Source organism: Petromyzon marinus, unplaced genomic scaffold (genome assembly GCF_048934315.1).
Source record: "Petromyzon marinus isolate PM22_M1 ecotype Great Lakes invasive population unplaced genomic scaffold, UKy_Petmar_22M1.pri1.0 PM_G_Scaffold_59, whole genome shotgun sequence".
NCBI classification, from domain to species: Eukaryota; Metazoa; Chordata; class Hyperoartia; order Petromyzontiformes; family Petromyzontidae; genus Petromyzon; species Petromyzon marinus.
The window spans coordinates 564,462-574,878 of NW_027423012.1; positions in this window are offsets into that span (position 1 = coordinate 564,462).

Sequence of the window (10,417 nt, forward strand, 5' to 3'; positions counted from 1 at the left end):
ACTCGTTGACAGGGCACTCCACCCAGTATTATTCTTGGAGGCACAAATATGCGTTTGAATTCGTTATTTCATTCGTGGATACCGGCAAGGTTATGCAGAAAGACAAATATTAACGAACGACTCAAGTATTCCTAATCAACTTCTCAACGCGACTCAATGGGTGGCGATGTTTCCTTTTGAGATCCTTATCTCGGGCCAATCTTTTAATTGATTGTGGCCAGACCCCTGACAGGGAACCGGTTGAACAAGCTCTCTATCCCCGCGAGCGGCGCTCCGTGGTGAGGAGCCAAGAATTAATCCTTGTTAATGGGTCAGTTGGTAATTTATGCGGTTAGAAGTACAGCCCCAGCACAATATTACAGAGAAAAATCATGAACACTCTTAAAAACGATGGATTATTCACTCGGTCGTTGCGATGTTTCCACAATCACGGATGGTTCAATGGCTTGAGGTTTTTAGGCTTTGTTAATGACCCGTGTGTGTGTGTTGAATGGTGTGAGTGGTGTAAGAGTAGGCCAATGTTCAGAATCGATTCTTTGCGTCAAGCAGACGTCTGGTTTGTGTGTAGTGGGGGGCAGTGTATCATACGTATCAGTTGATTCTTCTTTCAGTAGTTGGTTCGGACTCGACGGACGTTGGTGAACGAGTAGATGCGTTGTTGTAGCTGAGATGACCGTCTGGTAGACGGCGTTAGAAGCACGCCCGCAGCGGCGCGCTGGTGCTGATGCTGGTGCTGATGGCACGCTGGTGGCGCGCGCTCTTTCTCCTTGAAGACGCGCGAACGCGCCCGTGCTGATTCGCTGATAGCAGTTTCTCTCCACTGCTGGCTGAGCTGCTGCACGCTCTTGCTTGGCGTTGCTGGCCGCGCTCTTTCTCCTTGAAGATGCGCGAACGCGCCCGTGCTGATTCGCTGATAGCAGTTTCTCTCCACTGCTGGCTGAGCTGCTGCACGCTCTTGCTTGGCGTTGCTGGCCGCGCTCTTTCTCCTTGAAGATGCGCGAACGCGCCCGTGCTGATTCGCTGACAGCAGTTTCCTCCACTGCTGGATGAGCTACGCCGGCACGCGCTCTTTCCGCTGCTGTAGTAGCTGACGCTGCGCTCGCGAGCGACAGGTCAAGTTTTCTTCTGCTGAGTTGAGTTGAGATGAGTCTTCTTCTGTTGAGCTGAGTTGAGATGAGTCTTCTTCTGTTGAGCTGCCCCCGAGGGCTGATGAGTTGGCCCCGAGGGCTGATGAGCTGGCCCCGAGGGCTGATGAGCTGGGCAATGCTGAAACGGCTCCTTTTTATGCCAAAAATCTCTCCCCTTCTCGGCTCCCCCTCACGAGGTGGAGCTATCTTTGATCTGATCGTATGTCGGTGGGGGGGGGTTCGTGTGTCGGTGGTGGGGGGGGTTCGTGTGTCAGTGTGTATGTTTGTGTGTGTGTCATTTATGACACGGTCCTGTTCGGGTCTTTCCTCAAGCCATAAACATCAAGACAACAGACACCTCGATTCATCTTGGTGGCGTCTGGTTGTCTAATCCCTCCACCCAGAGAGAGGGGCGGGTTCCCCCCCCCCCTTTTCCGTACGCGTTCCGACGCACAAAGAAATGGTTAAGATTTTTTTTAAGTTTAACATTTCACATCACAGTTGGTATCTTATCATACACAGTTATGATCCTGCTTGTGATTCATAGTATTTGATTTATTTCCAAGTGAAGATGCTCTTCCGAGCGTATGCATTTTATCACGTGCTGCAGGGAAAGACAAAGGTGGCCGGGATCTTCCCATCTCTCTATACTTTGCAAATATCATTTCGACTCCATGTTCGCCACGACTCGTGTTTGTAACTACGTCCTCCCGACACCTCTCGGTTTACCGAGGTTCGAATTGTTATGATGGAATTATTAAAAAGAAAAATAATTTTCATCCTGAGTTTAAGAGGTCCGTTTCCAGATTGTTGGAATCCATATCCCTTGGTTCTGTAAGGTTCTATAATGGAATATCGTTTAAGGTTAACACATTATTATTAATGTTATTTTGCAATTTCTTTAAAACTTGTTTGTCTGGTTGCCGTGTGTGGGGTGGGGTGTGTCTCCTCATCAAACCCGGCTGGCTTTTCCAGATGGCCCCTTGTGATAAGGTGTAATTCCTGCTTCTCCGCGCTGTGAGAGAGACAAATGTGGTCGGGGTTGCTTGGAATATTGTTTAAACTCTTTCGCAAGTTTGCTCGTTGTCTCATTCCTTCTCGATAACCTTTGATGTGACTCGGTATTCTTGCTCCAAGCTTTGTTTTAACAGTAAAGGTATTAAAGGTGAAAATCATTTGATAGCGAATTAATCATTGGATAATAATTCACTGATGTGTCTGGTGGCCTGTTCTTAATTGGAGTGAGCGTTAGGCTCGCTACTTTTATCTTATTCTTGTTGTTGCCTTTTAATTTTTTTGTTGTTGTTTTACTGGAAAATAAGGAAAAGAATATGTATACGATTTACCCTGTTGGCGTCTGGTGTCTGCTCTCTTGGTGTTCTGACCTCGGAGGGACCTTTCCTAAGGGGCCCATCAAACTCTTGTTCATCTGGAGATTTTCGCCGATAGCTGTTACATCCTCGCCTCGAGAGTTTTATTATTTCTTTATTTCTTAATGGTCTGTTTATGACCGACATCTGGTTTTTCGTGTTTCTGGCTTACGGGTTTGATTCATTATTAAAAAAATATATATTGTTTGTCACGAAAGAAAGGAAAAAGAAATCTAGGTGTATGCATCCGTAAATATTCTTATGGATATTAATTGTGGAAAAAGGGCCGTATACAACATTCCGCCCTTTTAAAAATGATCGGTGGTCTGCCACCGGTTATTTTTAATATTAAAGAAAAATGCCTTTTTCCACCATGAACTATCGATTGTCTTCAAGTTTGTGATTTTTCCTTACAACGCGCGCGTACGTGTCACAACTTAGCATGATTACATTTGAAATAAGAAAATAAAAGAACAGGAAAAAGAGAAATTAAGGCAACATGTTACATCGGGTCTTATCAATTATTGCTTTGATTTTTGTTTCAGTTCCTGGGAAACACTGGATAGCGGTTTCGAGCCCGGTGGTACACCGTTTCCCTCCTGGCATCTCTTTGTTTAATGTTTACCAAGTTATTGGCAACCTTACTGCCACGTTTGGTCAAAAGTACAGAATAATTTTTCTCATGACCAGGTATTTTCGAGTAACCTGTGACCTTTCCATGCAACATCATCACATCGTCGTTTTGGTTCATCGTCGGTATGGCTTTAGCCAAATGAGCACGGTTCCTTGGTTCGTATCGGTAATTTTTTTTATCCCTCGCCTTCCCTGTGGGTTTATGTGGCGTGAAGCCATGTCGAGCGCCACCAGGATTAGTACACAACACGAGTTTTCGTGCTCGACTGTTGGGGTCATTTGCCTTCTCCGCAGCCATGTGCAGATTTGCTGACTCCGTACCACGATCCGATTCCGTGCCTCGATTCGATTCCATGTTTTTGCGTGTGCTGGATTTCCACACATTCCCCAATCCATCATGGATTTTTGTCTCCGTAACGCGTTTCCCTGGCACTTTTACTGTACTCTCACGCAATTTTGCGACACAATTGATCGCGTTTCCATTTACCAAACAAGCATGTTTCTCCTCCCGATCCTGTTGGTTATCATTTCCTGTTAGATCACGCTTCATGGTTAATTTTCCTTGTTCAATAGGTGTGTTCACCACGGGAGCGACTCTCGCGTTCCCCACCACATCAAAGCGTGTGCATGGCGCATTTAGTTTTCCACAATCATGGTTCCCCTCTTGGTTCTGTTTGTAACCTCCAGCCTGCTTGATTTTTTCCAAGGGCTGTGATTTTTTTTTCAGATCAGCGGACACCTCTTTCCCTGTCATTTTCCTCTCAACCAGTGTGAGCGATTTATCACGTGCCCATGTCACCCTCTTTGTTACAGCCAAGCCATGTGTGCCCCTTGTGTATCGTGGAATGGGGAATCGGCGTGATTCTGCTCTTGGCCTATACACGCCGTGATTCTCGCGATTATGTGTCTTTGTGTGTCGTGGCCGCCCATTCTCTATGTGCCACTGTCGACCGTAATTGTTATCTCGCCATCTGTGTGGGTAATTTTGGCCGGCTGTGTGCCGCTGCATTGGGTGAAGATATGGTCCTGCTCTTTGCTTCCACCCGTGGCGATTGTCGCAAATACGCGTCTCTGCACGCTGCGAACGCTCTCGGTCTGTGTGCCGTGGAATTGAGCACTGGTCTGACTTTGCTCGTGGTTTCCACGCGTTGCGATTCTCGCAAATACGCGTCCCTACATGCTGCGATCGCTCCTGCTCTGTGTGCCGTGGAATTGGGCACTGGTCCGACTTTGCTCGTGGTCTCCACACGTTGCGATTGTCGCAAATACGCGTCCCTGCACGCTGCGATCGCTCCCGGTCTGCGTGCCATTGTCTCGTGTAATTGTTATCTGACCACCCGTGTATGTAATTATGTTGGTAATCCGTGGGTGCTTTTTGTTTTCTGCACTGTGGGCCTGCGTGCATCAAATGCCTCACATGTTTTTTCTTTTCCTCTGATAGGCTGGTTACCTTGCCCCATTCTCTGTGTGCTGTGGAATCATTGTTTTTAGTCCGGTACTGCCAAGCCATGTGTGCCCGATCCACTATGTGGTCCAAGGAGGCTGTCTCTGGACTCAAGACCATTCCCACAATTTCTGTAATCTCTGGACTCAAAGATCCAAAAAACATAATTTTGAACCTTTTGTCACCTTCGTGATACTGATCCACATCGCCTGCGTAGTACGCTCTTTTAAATCGCATGAGGTAATCCCGAGGATCCTCGTCTGCACACTGGGTCATAGATTTTGCAGCGTTAAATCCCTCAGACAGTGTTAGATATTCTCCAAACTTCCGAATCACTGCCAGGCTCAGCTTTTTAAAATCGTTCCGAACCTCGTATGGTAGCGACTTTACCCATGATATGGACTGTCCATGCAAGCTGCGTTTCAGCAAACTCGCTTTTTCATCCGTTTTCCTCAGACCCCTGATCATTGCTTCTGCTTCTACCGTTACGATGTGAGTGTGAATGTCCCTGTTCTTATTGTGTGGATCAAAATAGGGAATTCGGACGAGAGCTTTGTCCATCAATCTCAGAGTGTTACTACTGAATGAGTATTCGGAAAGTTGATCATCGTCATCCGAGTCAGATTCGGATGAGTCATTAACATCACGGTGGCGTTGCTTAACATGATTTTTGTAGTGTATTTTGCGCCTGTAACGTGGGTCAACTTTGCTCGGTGACTCATGTTTGTCCCATGGCTCATACTTATGTAGTGTTGTAAGGACCAGCAGACTTCTTATGGAGGCACACTCTGTTTATTGTATTATTTCCTTATACAATGCTTAACACACACAGAGGGATATTCGGTCCCCTCACCCGATACCCTAGGGAGGTACAGCCTCCGGACTTGGCGGGACTCACACGTCTACCGCTAACCTCCTTGATACCTAAGGAGGTACAACCTCCGGACTTGGCGGGACTCACACGTCTACCGCTATCCTAGTCCTCCGGCTAGGACCTAGGGGAGGCTATCTGACCCACCGCTGGCCCGGTGGGTCCTGACCACTGGGTATGCCGAGCCTTAGCCCTTAGAAGGGCTGAAAGGCTGGTCCAGGGTCCTAGCTAGGCTTCAGCCCAGTCTTCTGTCTTCGTGCAGGGAGAGAACTCCTCGAGGTCCGTTGGGTCACCCGTCTTATACCCCTTCGTGGCCAGGTAGAACCAATCATACATTCCCACCTGGAACCGTCTGATTGGTTCGCACCAAACCCTGGCCACGATCCGTTTCACCTCGACTGACCCCAACCGTTGTACCCAGGCGTAATGCTGCACTGCCCTGGTGGCAACGCAGGTTACGCAACAGCGCGTAGTTAACACCTCTACATCACCCCCTCCTTCGGAAGCTCCAGCCGTCCCGGCTGCAACAATGGGAACTCCGAAATTACCAACGGTAGAAGAATTGTGAGTGTGCCTCACGAACAACAAGAACAATTAAACCCCTATAAATACCCCCCTTAACAACATAACGTATGTACAAGGCACTAGACATGCCAAAAAAAATATTATAACAACCGGCGAGATTTCGCGCGCGTGCGTTTCGCGGGACCATCGTAGGGGATGGCAGGCTTTGTTGGCGGCACAAGGGAAGGAGGAGGATGAGCCAGAGCATCCGGTGGGCCTTTAGGCATCTCCACGGGGACACCTGCTGCTCCACGGTCCATTGAGGCCGAACGTGGCCTGCATGGAGCCGTCACTCCCGCGTCATCTGCAGGAGGAATGACACGCCTGCGCTGTGGGTTAGGCACCAACGGGGCAACATCCGGCTCGTCGGACGCGTCGCACACTCGGCCCCCATGTCGTGTGTGTTGTGGAGGGACGCGTGGCGTGACGAAGGGTTTTAACCGAGAGGGGTGAACGCACCAGCGACGCCGTCCCCAGCTAATTTTAACACATTGGGGACGCAGGACTTCCACTACCTCAACCGGGCCTCGCCATGGTCTGAGGAGTTTGGCCGACGTGGACACCGGCACCTGGGGGCAGTGGAGCCATGCCCTGTCTCCCGGTGCCCACCGATGCGTGTACGACCGAGGGTCCCGCAGTCGCAAATTCGCCCGTTGGCAGGAAGCCGAATTTTCAATGGTGGCCTCCCGTGCCTCGGCCAACTTACGGAGGTTGAATCGCAAGTGGTCAACGAGCTTTGACTTTTGCGGTGGCTGTTCGATTTCCAGCCGAACGTCGGCGGGAGGAAAGGCATCCCTGCCGTACATTAGAAAGAACGGGGAAAATCCCGTCGCCGCGTGAGGTGCCATACGGTATGCGGCGAGGACCCCCGGAACCTGCAAGTCCCAATCGAGGTGGGATTCATCGACCTGATGGCATAACATAGCGGTGAGAGTTCTATGAAGGCGCTCCACCATGCCGTCGGTCTGGGGATGGTAGGGCGAAGTGCGCACTTTCTTAGTGCCCAACAGGCGGCACACATCAGTCAGCAAGGCTCCCGAAAAATTTCTTCCCTGATCGGTCAGCAACCGTTCTGGTGCGCCCTTGTCCAGGATGTGGCCTTGAACAAAGGCGTCCACAACGACCGCCGCCGACTGGTTGGGGAGGGCCCAGGCCATAGGCCACCGTGTAAAATACTCTACCCCAACCAGAAGGTACTTATTACCCCGTGGCGTAGTAGGAAAAGGGCCCAAAATATCGAGAGCCACCAACTCATTTATACGAGAGACCGAAATGGGTTGCAGGGGCGGGCATGCCGGTTTAGCCGGTGGTTTACGTTGCGCACAATGGGTGCATCCCAGCAAAATGTCAGTGACGTCGCGCAGCATGCCCGGCCAGAAAAATTGCAACCGCAACAACCCAATGGTCTTATGAACACCCAGGTGCAATAAACGCTCATGCGCCGCCCATACGGCCTTGCATCGCAAGGCGGATGGCACGACGATTTTATGTTGACACGAGTCAGCATCCCAATGCATCAACAAGCCGCGCTTCATGACAAATGAATTAAATTTGCCCTGTCTTGGAACCGCATTATTCGCGTGGCGACGCAACCTCAATAATGACATGTCCTCGCCCTGGTGCCGACCCCATTCGGCCAAAGTTAGCCCCAGCAAATCGTCACTGGCCATTGGATCTGCATGATCCAACATCGGCGCTGAGGCGGTGGGAAGTGCGGCTGACACCGTTGTGAGAGGCGCGACCTGCGCAGGCAGTGGCGGCTTACAACGGCCCGAGCCCAAAAAACACGCACATTTTTGAGCCGGCGGAAGGCGAGACAACGCATCGGCATTCGTGTGTTGTGCACCCCTACGGTAAGTGACATTGAAATCGTAGTCCTGAAGGACTTCGAGCCACCGAGAAAGCTGCCCGGACGGTTGGTCAACCCGCAGAGCGTACTGTAAAGCCGAATGATCAGATCGCACGGTAAAATGCTGACCATACAGGTACGGCCTGTATTGCTGAATAAAAAAAACAATGGCCAGCAGCTCACGTCTGGTCACACAGTATCTTTGTTCAGCAAGAGACAAGACTCTGCTACCATAGGCAACAACCCTTTCAATGCCATCAACTTTTTGTGACAGAACACCCCCAATCCCCGTATTGCTAGCGTCGGTGTCCAACACGAATGGCACGGAAAAATCGGGGTACGCAAGGGACGGTGCCGTCACGAGCGCGTTCCGCAAGGAGTCGAACGCAGCCTGTTCTGCGTCCCCCCAATGAAACGCCACCCCTTTTGACGTAAGGGCGTGGAGCGGCTTGGCAATCGTCGCGAAGCCAGCAACAAACCGGCGGTAGTATGACGCAAAACCAATAAAACTACGAACATCGCCCGCAGATGTAGGGGTCGGCCAATGTTGAACACATTTGGTTTTTTCAGGGTCGGTAGAAATGCCCGAGCGGCTAACTATGTGGCCCAGATAGCGCACAGACTCACGCAGAAGGTGACACTTCTGCGGCTTGAATTTCAAGTTAGCGGCCCGCATTTTCAAGAAGACAGCACGCAACCGTTCGATGTGTTCGCCGAACGTGCGGCTAAAGACGATGACGTCGTCAAGATAAATGAGACATGAGTCCCACTGGAGCCCAGCGAGGACCAGCTCCATGAGCCTCTGGAACGTCGCTGGGGCCGAGTGGAGACCCATGGGCAATCTATTAAACTCGAAAAGGCCCTGTGGTGTCCGAAAAGCAGTCTTAGGTTTTGACGATTCGTCGAGGGGGAGTTGCCAAAACCCCGACAGAAGGTCCAAGGTGGAGAAATAGTGCGCCCCTGCCAGGGCATCCAATGACTCGTCCATACGAGGGAGAGGGTAGGCGTCCGCTACCGAGATTTTATTTAGGCGCCGAAAATCAACGCAAAAACGGAGACTGCCATCGTGCTTTTTGACCAGCACTATTGGAGCACCCCAGGGACTAGTGGAGGGAGAAATTATATCGGCCTTCAGCATGTCATCCACAGCCGATTTAACATGCTGTTTCTCCGCCGGGCTAAGCCGAAATGGGTTTTGTCGAATCGGGGCAGCGTCACCAGTATCAATGTGGTGACGCAGCAGCTTGGTGCAGCCAATATCAAATTTAGATTTACTAAAGACATCGGAAAATTCTCGCAGAAGAACGCGCAATTTAATTCGCTGCGAATGAGACAGATCACCCGTGTCTGTGCAGAGCGCGTCCAACCATCTCTCATCCGATTCGGAAGGAGGTGGGACCTGCGGCGTGGCATGCACGTGTCCCGCGACTCCGGTCCCCAACGGCACCGGGGTCGCGTGAGCGAGCACAGTTCCTTGCGGAATGACGGTTGTGGACAATCCGACATTCAAAACCTGCAAGAACGGCTCCCTGTCGGCTGCTACGAGGGTCTGTGCAGCCACCAAATCTAACCCCTTAGCAGCTGCGTTTGAAGGCCCCAGCAAAATGCCATGTGCCGAGGCCTCCGGGGCTAGCGGTTTTTTAAGTTGCAAGGGCACGAGCATTTGTGTCCCTGGTGGAATGCGAACTGTGCTCGCAACAAACGCCTGCACCGAGGCACTAGCCATGCGCGGATGTGAGGGTGTGGGCAAGAACGCCATCCGTCGACCCGACGGGAGTTCGATGCAGCCTTGATCTACAAGGATCTTAATAGGCATTTTCGCGAGAAAATCAGTGCCTAACAAACACGGCACGGCGAGGGAAGAAGAGACCAAAATAGGCCCTGCCAATTTAATGTCTCCAATCGAAATTTGCGCCCGAATTTGCCCAATAATGCCAAGTGAACTGCCATTAGCGGCGAAACACGGGATAGAAACCCGTTCCAAGGGGCGGCATCGTACGGGCAGTATATTGTAAATCAGATCCGAAATGATCGTAGCCGACGCACCAGTATCGACCAACACGCGAAATTCCACACCCTCGATTGATCCGACAACCACGGATGAACCTGCCGTCGCCGCGACTACCCTATGGGCCAACTCAGACCACTGCCCAGGTCCGAGTGGCCGCGAACAAACGCCAGAATACCCCCCATCACACGCCGAATCGCGAGCCCTTCTTATGGTGCGCTGCAGTGTGTATGGTGTGAATGAGGGCCGAGCGTGAGAGGCGTCGCGACTTGCCTGGTTTTGCCGCGATGCCGTGGACGTCCTGTAGTCCTGGCCCCGGGATGCGCAGGGGCGTCGTCGAGGCGCACGGCAGTCAGAGGAGATGTGGCCTCGTCGGCCACAGTTGAAGCACGTCACGTCGCCGCGTGGAGCAGGCCGTCCCCGCTGCTGGTCGTTGCGGCGACCAGCGTGGTCGGACGATCGCCGGCCCGTTGACCTGGTCGCCATGAAGGCCCGGTCGGGGGAGAACTCGGCATCCCTGCTGGAAGGCTCCGACGTCGAAGCCGAGGCGG